Source organism: Cavia porcellus, unplaced genomic scaffold (assembly GCF_034190915.1).
Source record: "Cavia porcellus strain 051 isolate PalLab524CR breed Dunkin Hartley unplaced genomic scaffold, mCavPor4.1 scaffold_6, whole genome shotgun sequence".
NCBI lineage: Eukaryota > Metazoa > Chordata > Mammalia > Rodentia > Caviidae > Cavia > Cavia porcellus.
The window spans coordinates 82,119,281-82,141,454 of record NW_026947489.1 but is presented as its reverse complement, the minus strand read 5'-3'; the positions used below and the strand labels follow the sequence as shown (position 1 = coordinate 82,141,454).

Genomic DNA, 22,174 nt, shown 5'->3' with positions numbered 1-22,174 from the left:
GGGTGTAGTTCTGGTTCAGTCTCTGGCAGTTGGGAGGGGGTTTGAAAGGTGTCTCCAGTGCTTCCTGGCCTGTGCAGCGTGATGGCTCTGGGGAAGTGGCTCCCTCCCTCCCTACCCCCTTGGGTGAATGTTCTTATTTCTTAGCCTTGCATGTTCTTTCCAGCTGAAAACTACTGAAGGGTTGCAAATCAGAGCCCCTTGAGTCCTGAGGATGGCCACGATGTGCGCTGGGCAGGGTAGCAATTGCCACTCCTTTCAGATGCTCCTCGAAGTGCCACCACAGTCCAGACCTTAGTTGACCTGAAGCCACCATTCAACCCCAGGTCGTCACTTTTTGAGGGGGAGAGACACCTCAAAAGAAAGATGGAACCAAGCAAGGGGCGCCCTACCATGCACCACTCCCTCATGAGCCCTTTTTCTTGCAGGGTCTGGCCAATGTGCCCAGGCTGGCCTGGGACTTGCCCAATCCAAACCTTGTGAGTAGCTGGGATTCAAGGCTTGTTGTGCCTCAATGCCAGGCCGCCTAGGATGCTTTCTTAGTACTTCTGGCTATTTGTTTCTTCCCAGCCTGGTAGGTCAGGGAAGCTCTTCTAGGACGGGTCAAATATGTTTTCAGTGCCTACATTGCTTGACTTAACAGTATGATAATTGCTTCTTGGTCTTTTGGCTAAGATCATGTATGCTATGAGTCTCATTCTCATGTAGTTTCTGGGTGGGACTCACATAAAGCCACCAGTTACTGGGGGTAGGAGAGGATGGGTGGCCACTCAGCAGAAGCTCTTGGGTTTGTTCAAACCCCGTGATCCGATCACACTTCGAGTTTTATTTTGTGAGCAGTGGAGTGGTAGGAAACTAGTTGATTCCGTAGCTGCCCAGCTAAGTTTCATTAAGGTTTTTCATCTTTGACTTGCTCCCTAATATAATCTTCCTCATCATTCTTTCTCTGTTGAGACGTGTAGTACAGCTCTTCTCTCGCGCCATGGCAAGCACGCTATGTTCTATGTTCCATGAGCTTGAGCTCTCTAAGCCATGTGTGTAATATTCTGTGACTCGTGTTTTTCACCTGACATAATTTCCTCAAGATTCATGGCTGTTGTAGTTGGTTTCAGAATTTCCTTTCTTTTTATGACTGAATTGTACTCTGATGTACTCATTGCCACATTCGTTTTTTGTCTTTGTGGTGCTGAGGCTCCAATCCAGATCTTGACCCATGTTGAGTCAAGAGATTATTTGACTGGCCTTCAGGCCAAGCACAAGTCCACATTTTGTTTATCCATTAGTCTTTGGGTGGACATTTTGTTGTTTCTGTCAGTCAAGATATTGCAAACAGGGCCTGGGGATTTAGCTCAGTGGCATAAGCACCTGCCTTGCAAGCAGATTGTGAGTTCCATATGTGGTACCGATAAAAAGAGAGAGAGAGAGATTGGAAACAATACTGCTGTGAGCATGAATGTGTATCTTTTGCCACTTCTGTGTGTGTGTGTGTGTGTGTAGTAGTACTAGTAGTAGTAATAGTAGTGGGGATTGAAACTAGGCCCTTGCTAATGTTGGACCAGCCCTGTACTACCGAGCTATCCTTGGGGCTACCTGAAGTTTAATTTTGAAATGGGATCTTGTTAAGTTTCCCAGGCTGGCCTCAAATTCTTGATCCTCTGGTCTTGACAGGCTAAGTAGCTGGAATTGTAGACGTGCATCATCTCGCCCAGCTTTTCAACTACTTTTCATTTGGGCTTCTTTTGAGTACTTATTCACCATAGGTCTATGCTTTTTAAGCATCACAAACACTGGCTGATGTGTATTACACTTAGTGTAGACCAGGTGTTCTTCTCAGTTCATTCTAGCATCGGAATCCATATTGTTAGCCAGGTGTGGCGGTTCATGCCTATAATCTCAGCCTTCAGGAAGCTGAGACAGGAGGATCGTTGCAAGTTTGAGACCAGCCTGGGCTACAAAGTGAGCTCAAGGGCAGCGTGAACCACTTAGTGAGACCCTCAAACAAAGAAAAAGACCAACAAAAAATCCATGCTGTTGAGCTAGGCATGGTTGTGGGTCTGGAGTCCCTGGTACTTGGGAGACCAAAGGAAGAGGGCACTTTGAGCTGAGGAGTTGGAGAGTAGCCTGGGCAAGAGGACATCCTGCCTCAACAAAACAAATACAAAATGAAACTAAACAAAATCATAGTCTTAGCCCTACTGGTGCCTTATATATATATTCGGTTATACAGACTGCAGCTAAATCTGTGCATTATAAGTATCCACTTTTCCAGAACTTTACTTTATGAGTTTTACTGCTTTGGGAAGATTTCTGAATATGACCTAGTCAAATTTTGTGTTTAATTCTGACTTGGGTAACATGCTTAGAGAATCCTATCAAACATAATTTTTTAATTTGCATTTTTCTGCACGTGACTTAGATTTACATCTGAATACATTATGTGATTTTAAAAAAACCAGGATGATTTAACCTGAGCAAGGTTGATGCGTGCACACGCACATACTTAGGAAGTGTTTTTTCCTTCTTCCTACTGGAGAGCTAATTTAGGCAACCTTCTGGAGTGATCAATCCTTTTTCCATCTATATGAAATGGTTTGTTTTTCATATGCTTTATGTACTTTGGTCCTGCGGATCTGATATAAAACCTCTTTGTGTGGCTGTGTCTCTTTTATTTGTCTTGTGGTAATGGGGCTTGAACCCAGGGCATTTGTAATGAGCTGTTTCCAGCCCTTTTTTATTTTTATTTCTTAGTTTGAGATGAGTTCTCGCTAGGTGGCTGCGTTTTGTGTTCTGGGCGTGAACTCGATACTCTTGCTGGCCCAGCCACCGAGAGTGCTGGGATTACAGAGGTGGACCACCGCATCTGTTCTTCTTCCAATATCCTACTAACTTTGGTTTATGAATATTTGAGATACTTAGCTGAAGGGTGCTGTGTGTTTGTTCATAAAGGAGAATGATCAGTGGGATCCTGCTTGGGGCAGTAGAGTTACTCCATGAATTAAGATACTTTCCCAGTTTTCCTTTGCTAAGTATGTTAGTATTTAACAAATATGTTTCTCTGTCTGTATCTGTGTCTGTATCTCTGTTTCTTCCTTCCCGGCTGTGTGTCTCTGTGTATGCATACCTGTGCAGGTGTGGTACTACCAGATGAACCCAGGGCCTTTGCACTGAGCTATATCCCAAGCCCTGTTTGGTATTGTGTTTGTTGTTGTTGTTTTTAATTTTAAAACAGTCTCACTGAGTGCCCAAGCTGTGCTCAAATTTGTGATCCCCCTTCCTCAGCCTCCAGAATCCTAGGATTATGCTTATGTGCCACCATGTCCAGCTACTTATGGTTTTCTAATCAGAGGGATGCTGTGGCAGCCTTCAAAGATATTAAGATCTGCAGGGAATCTCTGAGGATATCAGTTTTCTTAGTGATTTGTGACAGGGTCTCGCTAATTCAGGCTGCTCTTGAACTCATGCTGCAGCCCAGGCTGGCCTCCAACTCAGGGTTGGAGGCCTCGGCTTCCTGAGTGCTGAGATGAGAGGCATGCACTAGCATACCTGGCTATTTTGTTCTTCTTTTGTTTTTTACTTTTTGATTGTTTGGTTGGTTGGTGTTGAAACTTGTAAAAACCTCTAGACTCATAAAAATTCCCTGGAGCCAAAGAAGGTTCTAGATAATGCTGGAAACCATGCAACATGTAGATCCTGGGAGGATGTTTACCTAGTGTTGACTTGCTTGTTTACCTAAGCCTTGCTTGAACCCTGCTTCTTTTTGAGGAATGTAATCACCGTGTTCCTGGTCTGTAATGGGCCAGTGATACCCCCACATTGTAAAACTGACAGATGTTGTGGTTTCATGAGATAAAAACCCTGCCCCTTAGCTGTAAGGCTCACAGTCTTCCATTTTGGCCCCAGAAGGCTGCATCGCCAGGCCTGTGCTTTAATAAATAATCTTTTTCCAAATTGTTTTCTCTGGTGCCTGCTTACCTCAGGAAATGGGCTACCACAATTGGGGGCTCATCCGGGATGAAATAACAGCCCACTGACTCAATTCCTGAGGACTGATTCCCTATAAAGTAAGTACTGGAGACTCCCATTTGATTTAAAGTGATATCACGAAGTCTTAACTTTATTTAGGAAGGCATGCCCTCATCCTTGCTGGGAATCCTAGATCATTGGTTTTGGATTTTGGAGTCTTTTGACTCATTTGGATCTTGGACCCCCATAGAGCCACACTCCACTTTGATATCAGAATTTGAAGGGAAGCCTCCAGACTCAATTCATTTATTTTGCCAGAGAAAAACTGTTTTACTTTTTGCAGTACTAGTGGTTTTGTGTCTTTGTTTTGTGTAGGTCTGTCTCTTCACTTGTCTTTTTGTTGCAACTTTTCCCTTCCAGGACGCCTTTGACCTGAGAGGTCACATGTTCCCGTAGGCTGACTGCCATGTGTTTGGTCACTCTGAAGGTGCTGACAGTATTCTTTTAAACCCCAGATGACCCCCTGATCAAGCAAAGAGAATCCTGAGCTCTGTGATTCTCTCCCTATTGTTCTGTCTCTTCCTGTATTCACTGATATTTACTCTTGATTTTCTCTTCTCACAGGGAACCACAGCAGGCAAAAATGGGACAGTCTGCCATAAAAATTGCTCCGTGTCACACCCCTTAGCCAACACGCTTCAGAAGAATTGTAACCAACAAAGAAGAAAACTGGGGCCTCCTGGAAGAAGCAAAAAAGATGGGAAGATGAAGCAATAACAAAAAGCCCCAGGCCCCAACCCTGAGAACACTGACCCAGGACAGGTAAATACAAAAGAGAATGAAAACAGCAAACATGCTATATCAGACACAGCACCAGTGGACATAAAGAGATATATTTGGGACCTCATAGATGAGTTCAAAAGTGAAACATTTAGCCAAATAAAGCTAGATATAAGAAGATTAATAAAAGAGATACCCAGCACCCCTCAAGCAGACACAGACAGAAGAAGGGAGGAACTCAAACACAGGAGAGAACCATTTGGTGAAGAATATGAAAAAAATATAGAATACATGAAGCAGATTCAAAGAGATCACCAGGAAATTAAAAACTCTATGGAAAGATGACAAATCAGCTTGAAAGAAACTACGGATAGATTATCCAAACTGGAGGACAATTTTCCAATGTGGGAGTATGAAAGGGAAAACTTTTAAAATAACAAGAAAACAAGCAGTCACAATACAAAGGCTAGAAGATGACAGAAGGATCTATAACTTGAGAATAAAGAATGTAAGTGAAGAATCTGGGATACAAACAAAGGAATTACAAAGGTTATTCACAGAATTAATTAAGGAACACTTCCCAAACATAAGAAAAGGAAATGATATTCTGATATATGAGGCATACAGAACTCCAGCCACCTACAACCAAAACAGAGCTACATCCAGGCATATAATAATCAAGATCCCAGAAATTCAATATAAGAACAGAATATTAAAAGCTGTTACCCGTTTTCTGTTTTGTTTAGTCTTTCTTTAAATTAAAAAAAAAAAAGAGCTGAGGGAAAAAACTGAGGTCAAGAATTTCATGGTACCCTCAAGCTTTGGGGTGACCACTCAACATAGTATAAAGAAATGTTCAAGCAAACCATGAACAAAGAAATGTTCACAAAAAATGAACAGCTTTTCTGGTGGCATGAAAACAAAAAAGGCCAAAAGGGCTGGAGATTTAGCTCAGCAGCATAAGTGCCTGCCCACCAAGCACTGGGTCATGAGTTTGATTCCTGGCACCAAAAAATAAGGTCCAAAATCACTTTAGACATTTTCTTGTATGTATGGTAAGAATGCTGGGTGTGGTGGATGCTTGTAATCCCAGCACTTGGGAGGCTGAGGCAGGAGAGGAGAGTTTTAGGCCTGCCTAGGCTTCAAAGTGAGTTCACAGCCAGCCTGAACTGCATAACAAAAGCCAGTCTCAAAAAGACAAAACCAAACCAAACAACACAGAAAAAGTGTTTCTGGGGGAACAGAAAAATCTCATGTGCAAAATTTCTCAATATTTACGACAATCCTGGTTCAAGGGGTGACCCTAACCCACCGTTCTCTTAACTTCAGGTTGTGTGTCATGACTTCCTGCCAAAGAGCATGGTGCACAAAGGACTGAAAATGGGCAATTTACCACGTCTGTGCTGAGCAAAGGACCAGGCCACACAGGAGGCGGGAAGCATGAGAACTCTCCTCACTACATTTCCACTTAGGGGATTTTAAAACTATTCAAAAGGCACAGAGTTTGCTGTGAAATAAAACCAGTTTACACAGACTACTCAACCACTCAATTTCTTAGTGACTCTGTGTGTTCTGGAGGACACAGCTATGAAATTATCCAAGATTCAGGATCAAAACACTTCCCGTGCCTATGAAAAGGTCCACTGGGTTAGTACTAAAACACCCACAAAATGGGTACAGGCATGTTCATTTGTGTTATTCCTAATCTTAAGGAGTTAACAGCATGGGAACAGTTCAGCTAATTTATGAAATAGCTAAAAATACAACTGTAGTAACACCCAGCAGCAGAACTCACCAAATCCTGATTTTTCACGTTTCATTTCCTCTCAGATTTGAATATAACATAAAGAGTTTTGGCAATATCAGTCAGAAATTTATTGCTTTCTTTAAGCATCTTGATTTCAGCCTACAAGAAAAGATATTAAAAGTAACAATACACATTAATGCTTGCTTTTGTTTTTAGACTATAATCCCAAAAAGAGAAGGACTTTTACCTTGTATTTAATTGTTTGATGACAGGGAATTGACTTTTTTCTTGGTCTCCTGAATAAGCTTCTTTGATTCCTTGATCTATGTAAAAAAACACATTCAGAACTAAGTAACAGAAGTCACTGTGCTACTAAAACCTTGTTCCAAGGAAGCCAGCAGAGCGTTTGCTTTATACTTGATGGTGCGTAAGATCTGGAGGGCTCAGGGGAAATGATGAAGCGAGAACATAGGCCTTCAAAATACCATAATAACTGAGCTACACCACAGACACGCTAGAGGAGGGGCCATGAAACAGGTTCTACCTTCTGTTTATAACTTGACACTTTTTTGACAAGTTCTGCATTGTCCTTTGTAGTATTCTTCAGCTTCTCAGCAATCTGCTGTTCAGTGACTAAAAAGAGGAAAAAGCCAGTATTAGGAGCACTAAATGGAACTGAGCTGCACAGTGTCTCAGCAGCAAGGACTCGTGTGAGGCTCCGTGAGAGAAAGAGCTTTGCACAGCTATCTGCCTTTCCAGAGTGACCCACAGCTAACAGCAACAGTGCACAGGACACTGTTAAACTTTAAGAAAACGATAGTAACATTTGTTTTGATGAGATAGCAATTTACTGCAAAGGCAGGAGATACAGTAAAATCTTACATAGTTGGAGAGGCTCACTTCACAAAAGGCACTTGTTCTCTGACAATGGAATCACTTCAAATGAATGTCATTTGCAAAGAGAAACAGCAAGTTCAGGCTACTGATCTACACTGCTGTCTCTCTAGCTCCTGTGCTGATAAACCTATAGGGGCCCGCAGCCTGCTCCCACTGGTGGGCGACCCGCGCCCCTCGCCCGGCCCTGGTTCCCGGCCTCACCCTCAGCAGCCGGGCTGCGTACAGTATCTGCAGAGGCTGCAGCAGCTTGGGAAAACCCCGGGACACGGTGACCCCGAACCCAGTGGCTGACACCACATCCATCGCAAAGAACCGCTCCCTGCGACAGGCCGGAAGGGCCGGACTGACAGTGGCAAGTACTGTCCTTTCCAGAGGCGGCAGGGGGCGGGACTGCACAGCTACACCCTCCCCTTCCAGCTGTGCTATGAGCTGTTAACACACTGATGGGGCCGCGCGCCAGCAGAGAGGGGCGGGGCCAAACCTGGGCACGGGGGGGGGGCCGGGGCGGAGCGCCCAATGAACGAGGCCGGGGGCTGGATTGCCCAATGAGCGAGGCCGGGGGCGGGGTCCCGTGGCCGCAGAGCAACGTCCGCTGGCTAGCTATGCTAAGGGCACTAGGCTCTGGCGCCTTTACCACTAGACCTTGGCGCCTGGCCTAGCGCGCGCTGCTCTGTGGCTGCGGGCCTGGCTGGCGCCTTCGCCGGGCTGGGCGGGGCCACGGGTCAAAGCTCAGGATACTAGGGATTTAGCTCAGTGGCCTAAGCACCTGCCTTGCAAGCAGCGGGTCGTGAATTCGATCCCCGGTACCAATAAAAAGGAAAAAAGACAAAAAAAAAAAAAAAAAAAAATCAGCAACTGATGGCAGAAACAAACGCCTATATCAAAAAAGCGTTGGGTGATTTTTTTTCAATGTACTCAACAGTTCTTTCCTGATTATGACTCAAAAATCAAGAAGCAAAAAGGGAAAAAACTGTAAATCTGATTACTTAACACAAAACAGAAAGAAAACTTGGAAATGAAATTTTGTAAATGGATAAGGGGAGGAGGCGTTGAAGGGACAGGAGGGGAATGGGAAAGAAAACAGTACCATGTATAGGTACAAATCCTCTCTAATGATCCGAAATGTACCAAAATCTAATTGAAGTAAAAAAAAAAAAAAAAAAAAAAAAAAAACCTCGTTCAGTCCCTGCCTACAGAAACAAAACACACAGAGAACAAGCTAGTGAGGCTCAGAAAAGATGTGTAAGTAGTTGTTCCTCATGAACACTCACGTGGCTCCTACCTGCACAAACCCGCGCTGAAAGTGGAGAGAGATGGGGTGGGGGCGCTCTCCCACCGTGCCTCGCTCTATGGAATGACAAGACCCTTAAATGACCGCTGCGAACCTTGCCTGGACCCGCCTCCAGATTTTCCTATGGACCCAATCTCACTTTCTCCATGGTGCTGGAGAAAAAATCCAGTGCCTTGCACATGCGACGCAAGCTCTCTACCACCAAACCACACCTTGCGCCCAACAATCCAAGCTTCTGAAAACGTATTTCAAAGACAGAATACGAAACACAAGTGTTGGAAAGATACATTCACAAAACTTTGTAATTCCACAATTATTTGTAACAACAAAAGACTGGAAACAAAATGTTTATTAATAAAACAGCTATTGCTAAGTATGCTATGAATAAAGAAGATAATTGTATATTCTGCTATGTATATAAAAAATAAAGTTACTACTTCTAACTTTCATTTAGATCTTACCTGATTTTATTTATATATACTCATGTTTTCTGAAAATACAGATTAAAGTTTACATCTTCCAATCTGGATAAGTTTTTTTCCCTCGGTGCACCCCTCACCAGTGGTGAATTGCTGTAATAAGAATGGACATCTTGTCTGGTTTTTGATCTTGGGGAAAAGCACCCAATCATTCACCACTAATTCTGAGGTTAGCTGTAAGTTGGTATCAGAAGCTGGTTTATATTCCTTTCTAGTCTTAGTTTGTTCACTGAGCCCAGGGCTTTATGCACGGTAGGCAAGCCCTTTAGCACTGAGCTGGAATCCCAGGCCTTTTTTTTTTTTTTTTTTTTTTTGTAGACAAAGTGCCTAGGTTGGCCTTGAATTTACAATCCTCCTGCTTCAGCCTCCCCAGATTCTTGGGTAGCTAAGATTACTGGCATGCACCACCATGCCTGACAAAAATGTGTTTGTTTGGTTTTGGTGTCTCCTGAGTTCAACATATAGATTATGTTTTTAAAGTTTACCAGGGGCTGGGGATATAGCTCAGTAGCATTGCACCTGCCTGGGAAGTATGAGGTCCTGAGTTAAATTTCCAGTTCCAAAACAAAACAAAAAATATAAATTTTATCAATTTGGTGAGTTACCATTAATTTTCAAATTTTAAAGGAACTTTGCTTTTTTTTTTTTTTTCCATACCAGGGACCAAACTCATGACCTTGCACTTGCTAGGCAGGCACTTGTGCAGCTGAGCTAAATTCCTGGCCCTGAACTTCACATTTTTGAGATAACCCCATCTATTGTGATAGGGACACCCAATTCTTGAGATACCCCAAATGTTACAATGTGTCTCCTTTTGCTGTACTGTTGGATTTAACTTGTTACGTTTCATAGAAAATTTTGTAACTATGTTTAAAAAGATCTGTGAAAGGAGAACTTTCAGAAGCCAGGAAATGTGAAGAGTTTACCTGGAAATAAGTAGAACACTCCATGTCCTCCCTATTTGAATCAGTTCTAGGAAACACTGGGAACTTTAGAGAGTAAATCAGTATTTCTATAGAAAGCGGCAGAGAATTTGTACAGAAATTCTACAGAAAGTGGCAGAATTTCTGCAGAAAGTGGCCACCCTGAATGTAGAGAGCTGGCCATTTCCGGGAAAGCTGTACTAGCCTTGTTGTTATCGGGGTGGTGTCACCCTTTCACCTAGAGATAGTGTGTGAGCCTTAGAAGCCTTATTCTCATGTCACTGTTTATGAACATAATTAACATCCAAAAGGTAAAAAAAAAAAAAAAAAAGAAAAAGACTAAGAGAACCACGAAACTCCTTAAAAACTTCTAAGAGCATGCCACGGTGGTAGTGTTGATGTCCTATCTTTAATGCTGGTGTCTGCCCGCATCACGATATTGTCATGTGCCACTTAATAAGAAGGGAACCGTGGACAACTGTGCAGGGGGCACCTTGGAAGGGCGAGAGCCTGGTGCACAGAGCTTTATAGGAGCCACAGCTCCTAGTCCTGTGCAGGTACAGCATGGGATCACCATGTACCACAGGTGGTCACGAACATCCTCACTCAGACAAGATGCAGGCAAATTGCACAGTGATGGTTTTCAGGTGCATGTAATCCTGGAGAGCACCACTGCTGTGTGTCCAAAGTATCACTGAGTAGTGTGAACCTATAAATAATTCTGTTGCCATCAGTGAAGGCTGGAATTGACAAGGCGTTATGTAGCTCCTGTCTCGATGTCCCCCCAGAGCCTCACAAGGTCACAGGTGGGGCTTTTCAGAGGTGGCTGGGACTAGGGCATGTGGTGCTGGGTCCAGTATGATGACCAAAACAGGCTGAACCTGTGCTTTGAAGAGAGAGACTTCATCTCCGGGGAAGACCACATCACCAACCTGCAGGTGGCCATCTGGAGCAGCAGGAAGGTCATGTGCCTCATGAGCAGGCACTTCCTCTGTGACGGGTGGTGCCTAGAGGGCCTTCAGCTATGCCCAGGACAGGTGCATGTCTGACCTGCGGCACGTGCTCATCGTGGTGGTGGTGGGGTCGCTGTCTGCATACAAGCTGATGAGACATGCAGCCATCCGAGGCTTTGTGCAAAAGCAGCAGTACTTCAGGTGGCCTGAGGATCTCCAGAATGCAGGCTGGTTTCTAAGTGAACTCTCTCAGTGCATACTAAAGACAGAAAAGGGAAAGCAGGGAGACAGTGGCATTCAGCTGCAAACTGTGGCCTCCGTGTCCTAGGGGAAAGGGCGGCGCACAGCAAGCCCTGAGTCTGTGCCAAGTTGCCCCTTGGGAGTCCTTTCCAGGTCTCCTTCCTGCTGTGAAGAGCACATCTGCCTTTTGATTTTCCTGTCCCCAAATGGGAAAGAACATGCTGGAAAGCTGTGAACCACTCACCATTGACTTCCTCTCAGGCCCAATGTGGCTTTTCTGTCATGCTGTGTGGACAGCCAGCCTCCTGGTGTGGCAGGGATATCTTGGGAGAAGTGACAGATGGCACCATGCTCCCTGGGGCTCTGTTGCAGAGTGGGCTGCACAGTGATTCTGAGTTCTTGTGCTCTGCAAACCAACACTAAACAGGAAACAAACAGCAGAGGTGTGCTTCCTTCTCCACCATAGGGATGATGGCCTGTGGCATCCTCACACTCTGTCTCAGGGGTCACTGGGGTGCCTGGGCCATCACAGTGCCTAATGCTGCTGCGGGACTCACCTGGGCCCAGGGCATTCAGGCCCCAATGGCCACACACACCAGAGCCTTCTGCACCATCGACATTGGGGCTCTTTTTAATCCTAAAAGGGACCTATGTGTATTTTGCATTCCAATCCTTTTTTATGCTTATTAATACAGGCTTTTTTTTTTTTCATTAAGAAAACATAAACCAAAGGTGTGTTGTGATACCCTGCACCCGCATCCGGAGTCTTTTGCAGGGCTGGCAGCCTGGAGGAGAGAGGAGGCCAGCGGGGCCCAAGGTGCAGTACTAGGGACCCTGCTTTAGAGACCATGGCCATGACCCTGATTTCCAGATCTGCCCTGCAGACACGCGTATCCATAGAAAGAGCAGCCCGCAACGGATGTGATGCCTCTTACAACCTGTCCCAGCCACGCTGAAGCACACACAGCAGGTGTGACACCCTTGGGAGAGCCTTAGACCCTTGATTCTCACAGAGCTCGGGGGCCCGGTCACGTCACCTGTCCCGCACCCATGAGTCAACCATGTCTACTGCACCAAAAATCCTTCTCAGCAAAGACCTAAAGTTTTTCCCAAATTGTTTCATTTATCTTCTGTCACCTGGCCCTGCAGCTGGAAATCATTTTGAGGCCATTTCCCAAGAAGTCATTTTGAAGGATGCTCAAGGGATAGACCAGAAGCACCAGAACAGGAAGGGGGATCTGGTACGTGGTAGCTCAAGGTCAGACTCCAGGACACAATAAACTCACCCTCCCCGAGGTGACCAGTGTGGAGGAGGAAGTGGCTGTCCTGATCCTTGGTTTGAACTGTCCACCCCATGACTGTGGCCCCTGTTGTCGGTCTGCAGACAGGAAGTACACATGCAGGTGGGTGTGCTGGAGCGAGATGTCCACTGCACAGCCGGAAACAGGAGAAAAGAGAGACAGAAGGGGCCTGAGTCCTACAGAGCCCTTTGAGCACACAGGCAGCCCAAGACCCCCCATGAGGCCCTGCTTCTAAAGGTCCCATGCCTCCCGTGGTGCCACTCTGTGGACAGCCTTTCAACACGTGGGCCGTGGGAGACATCCTAGGCCCAAACTCTGCCATCCACAGGGCGGGGCCCCTGGGGTACACTGAAAGAGTGGAAACTAATCTAGGAATATGAGGCTACCTACTGCTCACTGTATTAGAAACTGAGATTGTTCTAGAAGATTTAGAATACTGACTGGGGCCATTGTAAGCTTCAAGGGGCTTAGCACTCATCACTGCCAATACAGCTGACTTGGGAAATTCCCGTCAACCTCATGCACCTGCAGTGAATAGCGTGTAACATAATTACAGTAAAAGGGGCTTCAAGCTGTAAACCACAGAATGCCACTGCCCAGGTGTAAGGTCACTAAACAGCCATCTGCAATAAAAATTAATGTAGAATGTTTACAATATTAAGTCTAGAAATGACACTGGAGGACATGTCTAGAAGCATGGAAAAGCCGGAAGAGTGAACCTGAAGGGCGAGTGGCCATTGCCGGGAGTTTCCCAGGTTCTTCTCTGAAACACCCAGGAAAGCTGGGGAATCTTTTAAATGCCCCGGAGAGCTACAGGGCAGCCGGCAGGGCCAAGTCTGGGGAGAAGGACCAGGCAGAGTGCATGGAGGGGGAGACGCAGAGCAGGGCAGAGCCTCGAGCGGAAGACGTCTGCATGGCTGTGTCTGCAGAGGATGCCCTGTGAGGACACACACACATCGGGAAGCAAGACATCAGAATGGAAAAATGGACCCTGATGGAGTGTCACAAAAGGACATCCAGTGCCCAAAAAACAAACGGAAAAGCCTCTGACCCCTTAGTCATCAGAAAAGTGCAAATTAAAACCACCCAGGGCCTTCCGGCAGGGCAGTGCTTCACTGTCCTGCATGAAGGAGGCCAGTGGGGGAGAGCAAATCCTTAATGGGGCCATGGGAGGTGCCACCTACTGGAGCAAAGGCCACACAAGCGTCGTGCTTTACACACGGGTGTGTAGGCCACAGAATCCCAGGCGGACTCTGTGCAGAGGGCACAGAGAAGCATCTTCAGTGCACTGCCTGCTCAGCCAGCACTGGCACAGGCCACACCCCTTAGCCACACAGCGGGAGAATGGGAGTCAGTGGAAGCGAGCACCGAGGACAGCCAAGTCCAGCTGCGCACAGCACCACGAGTGACTTCACAAGCCTGTCAGGCCAGCGAGGAAAGGCACTGGTGACTCTGTGCTGCAGGGTGCTGCCTTAGAAGTCTCAGAAAGACAGCACTCACCTAGGGCGATGATGGCACTGACGGTGGCCTGGGGGAGTGTTGGGAGGACCGAGGGACTTCTGAGGTGCCACGCTGCCCTTGCCCCCTGGGGACAGTGAGGTCACTTGGTAATGATACAAGGACACCAGAATATACAGTGAACACTCAGTTCAAAACACGGTGTCACAGTAGAGCACATGCCCTCCCCTCACTGCAAACACGGGCCCATCATTCTGGTCACTTTGCGGAGCAGCTCTGTAAGTCTTCTGTTGTGTCTTCTTGTGGCTGCTCAATGTCCTGAATTGGTTCAGAATGCTTATAGCAGTTTCTGTCAGACAAAAATGTGAGTCTGTGAGTTCAAGACCAGCCTGGGCTAAACGGTGGGTTCATAGCAAGACCCTCTCTCAAAAAAAAAAAAGAAGAGGAGGAGAAAGAGGAGGAGGAGGAAGAAGAAAGGAAGAGAAGAAGGAGGAGGAAGAGGAAGAAACCAAGACATAGTGTCGTCATCCACCTTATCCACCGGCCTGGCTCTGACACCACGTGACTGCTGTCTTTTCCCCAAAGTAAAAATGACCCTGAAAAGACACCTTCAGACAACCAGCACGGCACAGCAGAAGAGCCTCAGGAAAGAGGACTCCAGTGGACTTCAGAAAGCCACAGGAGTGATGGGATGAGTGTGACTGGAACCAGGGGAGGGTTGTGAGGGGATTCATGGGCAATTATCTTTACTGTAATGATTTTTTCTAATTTGAATATTAACCATAATTTCAATCATATTTTATCTTTACCCACCAATTCATTCACTTTTTTTTAAGGTCTTTTGATTCAATTTCAAAACCAAAAATTTTTAAAATCAAATTTGCTGTAGTTGTTAAAGAAATAAGACGTGGTGCACTGATTTGTGTAGAACAAGTGGGGTGCTCTCCTCAGATGCCTCATTCTACAAGGCCACTGTGAAGTGCCCTGCCAGGGAAGCTCAGGCAAAGCGTGGGGACCTGGGGACCCAGTGCTGCTGGGAAAGGGCGGAGGACAGCAGTGCTCCCCATCGGCCTCTGGTGTCATTTTGCATCTCAAGGCAGGACTCAAGACAGGCAAGAAAAGGCTGCTCACACAGAGCAGATGGAAGACAGAGAATCAGAATTTTACAATTAATCCACTCATGAAATAAAAGTACTTCATCAGGTGAATATACATGCATGTGTGTGTGTGTGTTTACACATGTGTAAAGTTTTACTCAATTTTATTTTTCTTGAGATTAAATGAATTTTAATTTGTTTTACTTAGCAATTTCATTTCTCAATGGCCACAATAACTTGTGATTAGGTCATGCTTCTCAGAAATGGAACATTTTCATTTTACAGAAATTTCCATGGAAAGAACTGGCTAAGGTCCCCTTGAGATCCTGGGCTCAGGAGGCGCTGACAAAGGGGTTTATTCCTTTTTTTTTTTTTTTTTTTTTTTTTTTGGCTTTTTCGTTTTTATCGGTGCCAGAGATCGAACTCATGACCGCACACTTGCCAGGAAGGTACTTCTGCCGCTGAGCTAAATCCCCAGCCCCAAGGGGCTTATTCCTAAACTTGGGGACTTGGTCCAAGGAAATCAGGTTCCTTCTCCCAGCATGGTCTGAATCTGCGGGGGAGGGTGCTGGCTCACAGAGGTGCTGGGGCAGGCAGCTCATGGCCCCCGAGGGAAGCAGGTGCTCCTTGCTGGGGTGCTGACCATAGGCTACTGTTCCAGTGGCCTCGACTCACACTTCAGCCCACATTCGTGGCTTTTCCGATGAAAAGGTGCTTCTAGCCCACCAGCACGTGCGGTTTGTTCTTGCTGTGCTGCGCCCTCACTTATGCACCCAGCCTCCAGCTGAGATGCACCTGGCTGTTCCAGTGGTTAGTGTTGGAAATGAAGCTGCTAGGTTGATCCTTCCACACCTTTCTGTAGACAGGTGAGGTAGGGGTGTGCGGCAAGGGGGCATGGTGCATAGGAGAAGGGGCTGGGTGCGGGATCCAGAGGATGGCAGGGGAGGTGGGCGGGGCCAGGGCAGAAGCCAGGAAGCCTGAGCCAGACAAAGCATGGAACAATCGCGCGGTGCGCTGGTGGGTGGACAGATAAGCAGACGCACGGACAGATGGATGCATGGTCACTATGGAGGGCAGTGTGGAAATCACACAAGGTGAGGCCCAATAGACGCCCCTGGCAGTGACTCAGTGGGGTCAGCGACAACTCCAGGACACAAGAGGAAACCACCGCAGCGGTGCCAGGGGACAGGAGGCTGAGGGAGTGGGGCGGCGAGTGTGGGCTACACTGACCAGTGGGCCAAGGGTGTTCAGGAGGGAGATTGGTGGGGCTGGGCCTGGCTCCAAGATGGGAAGGCCAAGCTGGAGGGGAGAGCCCATGGGCTGAGGGCAAGGCCCCTCAGAAGGACCACGCTGTGGGGTGAGCAAGACTGCGTATGGGTGCAGGCTCCCCGGGAACCTGCAGGGCCTAGAGGTGGCAGACAGAGGCCCAGCCAGGCCAGAGCTGTGTGTAGGACTGAGTTCGGGATGTTCTTGGATTGGAAGAAGCAGAGGCCAAACACCCCAGGACCAAGTCCCGAGTCTACCCTGAGCTGCCGGCCAGACAGGCATCTGCTCCCAGCTGCACGCACCCTACTGTCTGTACCTTTGGAAAACCTTCTCCACCAGGCTTTTCAGAGCTAAACCAGTGTGTGTTAGTGTTCATGTGCAATCTCATCCCATCCGGGTTTAGATGGGAAGCAGGGCCGCCCAGACCTGAAGAGGCTGAAAGGGCCGGAGCCTTGCTCCTCCAGCCCTGAGCTCTGGGCTCTTGGCTCCCAGCTGCTGGGCTACTGAGGGCTCCGCAGCGCTTGCCAGAGAGCTCTCCACTGCTCCTGGCTCTCACTGTGCTTAGCTTTTATGGAACAGGATTCTCTGGGATGGGTTCCAGATTTGCGTCATAGCTGTAGTGATCTTCTGGGGGGAAAAGTAAACTAAAACTGCTTCAGCTGTCTTTGAGTGGTGGCTGTCAGAAATTACGCATGTGCATTTTCTCTTAGTTAAAAGGGCAAAAAGTCCTGGCCTATTTTCACACACACACACACACACACACACACACACACATATACACACACGGCTGACAGTGCCCCAGTGGCTCAGTACTCAGCTGGGAGCTCCCAACACCTTTGAGGAGGGAAACTCAGCTGCCCTTGAAGACAAAGGCTGGGTCACGGCAAGTTTGCAACCCTGCATCCCTGCCCACAGTGGCACTGCCTCCTCCCAGGACATGAGCCCCATGAGGAAGCCGGGATTCAATGACAGTTTTTCTTTCCATTAAACAGAGCTGATGAAAAGAGGAAGAAAAGGAACGGGAGCGGGAAGCAGAGCCCCGTGTGCTGCCTCAGCAGGGTGGGAGCAACTCACTCTGGTAGCCCTGGGCGGGTCTGGGCCCAGCTTGGTTTGGCCCTGCAGTGCAGCTCCACTCTCCTCCCAGGAGGCTGGGCGCCACGTGGCAGGTGGGGCCGAGAGGCTATGTCACAGACGTGCACACACACGATGCACACACAGCACAATGTGCATACAACATATCACACATGTGTCATACCACGCCATACACATCACACCACACACTCTTCACACACTGCATCCATTCCACACCACACTGCACACCACACACACACTGCCCACAAAGCAAACGTACACACACACACATCACACACATTCCACAGTACTGCACCCTTACACACACTTCCCACACACTGCTCTCATACATACCTGCACAGACAGAACACACTTAGACACACAGCACACTCTACACACATTCCACACAACATGGCACACACACATGCACAGCTTTGCACAAACCACTCTGTGCATGCATCCTACATGCCCCTGTGAACACAGGCAACACCACCCCATGCCCCAGACCTGCTATCCACCTACCCCGAATGCACACACAATGCACACCCACCATATAAACACCACTCACCACACTCAGCCATGCCCACCGCGCCCTGCACACTCCTGACACCCCACAGATGCAGAGGCTGTGCTGGGCTCTTGGGGACCAGCCTTGTGGTCCACCCCAGGTGGCAGTCCTGGGAAGGCCACTGCCCTTCCCACCACCTGCAGCCCAGCAGCCTGTGCCACCCTAATAGCCTAGAGGCCTGTGCATTCCATTCCATTCCATTCCGAGCTGTGACAGCAAGCTCCCCGAATGCATGCGGTGCCCAGCAGGGCTCTGCTGTCCCTGTGCCCATGGCCACATGAGCAGATGCAGCGATCCCAGGAGCATGGGGCAGGGACAGTGCCCTGTGTCTGGGGACAGTAGCACGTACAGGTTGAGAGGTGGTGGTGCTGTGTGTATCTGAGTCATGTGAATCCTGCCCCATCCACCCGAACCCATCTTGGCCTCACACTCAGAACTGGAGCTGTGCACAAGGTTGCTGTGGGGCAGAGCCCACCTAGGCCTGAACAGGAAACCAGGATCCACCCTGCCTGTTCAGCACCCCAGGGCTTGCACAGATCGAGGGATGAGTACTGTCTGGACCTTGGGAAGGACGCCGTCTTCCAGCAGGGCCTGGGCTGGTGGGCAGGAGGGCAACCTGTGCAGCAAGGGTTCCTGGGAGTCGAGAATCCAGCCTCCCATGTGCACAAGTGCCTTCTGGCTGGCCCGCTGTGTGTGCCAGGTGTCCGGTACCCCTCTAGGGAGAGGGGACCGTCTTTTCAGAAGTGGCCCCTCCATGCTCAGAGTTCCTCCTTCATCCACACAAGGTGCCCACTACCCATGGCAGCTGCTCTGCCAGAGACACAGAGAGATGCTTCCAAGGGCTCTGGCACAGCACACTTGGCCCCAGGCCATTGGTCACTAATGGAGAAACCAGTCAGTGACCCAAGAGATGGCATCCAGCCCTGCCTGAAAGGAGCTCCAGCACAAGCCAGCCCTGATCGATGGGGCCACTGTCCCACATCCCACCTGCTGTGAGCCAGCCACACGGCCTGGTGCTGGAGGGGGCCAGTGAATTCCCAGTGGGATGCTGGTGCGTGGACTCTGCCCCAACTGACCATGCATACTGCTGGCTCTGGCAGTGGCTCCTGACTGTTGTCTTGCCACTCAGATCTGACTGCTGGCCTCCTCCCTCAGCTACACCATCACCTCAAGCCAGCAGCCCTGGATACCATCCCTGGAACGGCGGCCCTCCTTGCTCACCACGGCCACCTCAAGCGGCCATGAGGTCTCCTGGCTGGCTCCCAGGATGGAGCAGATTGAATAGTGTTTGCTTACCACTTACTTACTATGTGCTGTACGTTGGAGAGGAAGAATCAACACTCCCTCCCCCACCTGCCAGGACCAACACTTGTCCCCTTGAGAAGTGGGGCCTGAGGATGAGCTCTACCCACATAGCTCCTGGCACTGTCCCCAAGCTTCAGGGCCCCCCCTGAGGGCCACATGCCCCACTTCCCAGGCCATCCACACAGGAAACCCCTCCACCATGTATAGGCTTCGGTCCCCACTGCTTGCTCCCCAGGAGCCAGGTTTAACGTGCACTGAAGTGGGGTCTGCACTTGCTGGGGTCTGACAGCAAGCTTCTTGTCCTGAGGCTGAAACCCGGGAAGGGGACCCTCACGGCCATCATGGGGGGCCCTAGGGTCCTTCCTGCTAGGCACTGTGACCCGCCACAGCCTGATGGCCACAGTATGAAGGTGGAGCCGTGCCTCTCCCTGACAAGTTGGCCTGCCCTGCACCCTTCGGGCCTCCACAGCATGGAGCAGTCAGTGGCTCAGTCAGTGACTGAGAGCTTTAAGAAAATCCAGAAGGGAAAACAGCTTTCAATGATGGAGATGGAGATGAGGGTAAGATGATTCTGTTAATCAGCTTTGCCATCCTGGGCTCAGTAGGTGTGTTTAACTCAATTGCTTCTAATTCTCTGTTGATTAACTCAGTAGAGAATTTTATAATAATTAGCTTGTTCCAAGAAGTATTTCCAAACAAAGCCTAAGCCAAAACACAAGGCAAATCTGAGGGGCAGTGCACAGATCCATGTGGCCAAGCCGGGGTGAGGACAGAGCACTGCAGGGGAGGGGCACAGTGGGGAGTGGGGCACAGCAGGGGGTGGGGCACAACAAGAGAGGGCCACACCCAAGAGGCTGCCCCTCAATCCCAGCCTGGTCCAATTGAGCAGGAAGTGCATCTGGGAGGAGGCATCAGAGAACAAGGCCAGTGCTGGAGATATACGGGGACAGCTGGGAGGCCATCAGGGTTTGCACAGTACAGGCCCAGGCTGCAGCTCTAGGCCTGCTCCTACAGATCGACCTGAGAGACCACCCAGGCCTCCAAGCACCTTAACCCACCCTGACCTGGCAAGCTGGCAGGGTAATGGGCGGCCCAGGGGACCAAAAGGGTGGGAAGAAGCGACCCACTCAGACACCCTTCAGTGGTAAGGACAGATGGAGGACAGTCCCTGTCCGGTCCAGAAAGGGACAGAGCACACGACCATCTGTAGGCATCCTCTGTGACTCCGCTCGGCTTTTCCAGGCTCTGCCTTTGTGTGGATGAACTCCGGGGACCCCAGGCTAAGTTCTCCAACTTTCATGGGTGATGTGCAGTCTGTCCCATTGCCACATGGTGCCAGGGACAAGCCCTGCTGGACCTGATGGAGTGGACTGCTGCACAGGGCATGGCCAGAGATAGTGTCTCCATCCTGCCAATGAGTCGGCAGACCTGAGCTGTCCACCCTTCCTTGGGCACTGGCAGCACAGGAGACAGAGCTGTGGCATCACTGAGTGGTGCCTGACTCAGCACTCAAAGTCAGCTCAACCCTGGCCATCACAGAGAAGGAGGCCCGAAGGAGGCCCGGGCCAGCAGGAGCCCCAGAACACGGAGTGGCTACAGGCTAGTCCCAATGCGGCTCTGACTTCCCCAGCTGTGATAAGGTCATCGGCCTCCCCTCCCTTTGCTCTCACTGTCTCTAGTACGCTAATGCCCGCCTGGCCATGCCCTGTGCTACTGGGCTCTCCCAGGGTCATGGCTGCTTTGCCCCACACGAGAGAAACGCTGGCTCGCTGGGCACTGCCAGCCAGAGTTACCGAACATGAGGCTGGCCATCTGCACTGCTGCCCACCCTGTGCCCAGGGCCAAGAGAATGAGGCTGAGAGTCTGTGGTCAGCAGGGCCTCTGCTCCACAAAGAATTCATCGCGTGACACCAAGTGATTGCACACAAGGTCAGCAGACAGAGGGCCTTGTGGGAAAACAAATGTCTCTACATGGGCAACAGAGAATTTTAAAAAAGGAAAAATATGTAAAGTTACTTATAATATCACTGCAAACCATCAGATATCAGGAACAAGTCTGACAAAAATCCAAAGCCACTACTGGAGGAAACGGGAAGGCCTAAAAAAAGACAGTGGTGTTGACTGTGTTTGTAAATTGAAAGGCTTAACACACCTAAGATGCCCCAAGCCCTGAGCCAGAGAGGCCATGAAATCAGTCAGAATCTGAGCAGGCTCTTCACACCTTTGAAAGCTGATTTTGCGGCTTACACAGCTAACCCATAAAGGATAAACCAGGAATGTCTTGAAGACGGCACCAGCTATGAACTGCTAAGGCACAGCAGTTAGTTTCAGCACCGCGGAAGTTGTTCATAAGTGAAAAAAAAAGAAAGGATGGGAAACAATATTCCACACAAGAAACCAAAACAAAGCAGAATACCTATCCTAATTTCAGACAATGTGGATTTCAGGTTAAAACTGATCAGAAGAGGCAAAGGTTATTATATATTAGTTAAGAAGACAACTCAACATGAAGAGATAACAATTATAAACATATATGCACTAAATACTGCTTCTAAAACACTACTGTACATAAAAAAATCAGGTAAATGCAACAATAATGGAGACCTCAATACCCCACCGTCACAGATAGATCAACTGTAAAAAATCAACAAAGAAATACAAGATTTGAACCAAACCTTTGAATAGATAGATTTGATAGAAATCTCAAAACCACACAATACACATTCTTCGTAGGATCACATGAGACTTTCTCCAAAACAAACTCCATACTAACCGACAAAGCATGCTGAAATAAATGCAAAAGAATCAAAATTATCCTAGGTAAATTATCAGAACACA

At 48.4% G+C, this 22,174-nt stretch overlaps 2 long non-coding RNA genes across 2 annotated transcripts; one reads left to right on the top strand and one right to left on the bottom strand.

Annotated features, from left to right (window-relative positions):
- Window positions 1–5,471, top strand: LOC134476516 (uncharacterized). The gene is made up of 2 exons (XR_010048232.1): window positions 1–4,058; window positions 4,381–5,471. It is a non-coding gene; the product is annotated as an uncharacterized LOC134476516 (long non-coding RNA).
- Window positions 4,224–7,815, bottom strand: LOC106027035 (uncharacterized). Its single transcript, XR_001200604.3, has 5 exons — window positions 7,586–7,815; window positions 7,032–7,120; window positions 6,735–6,810; window positions 6,536–6,646; window positions 4,224–4,699 (listed from the first exon to the last, which is right to left on the bottom strand). It is a non-coding gene; the product is annotated as an uncharacterized LOC106027035 (long non-coding RNA).
- Window positions 7,816–22,174: the final 14,359 nt, after the last annotated feature.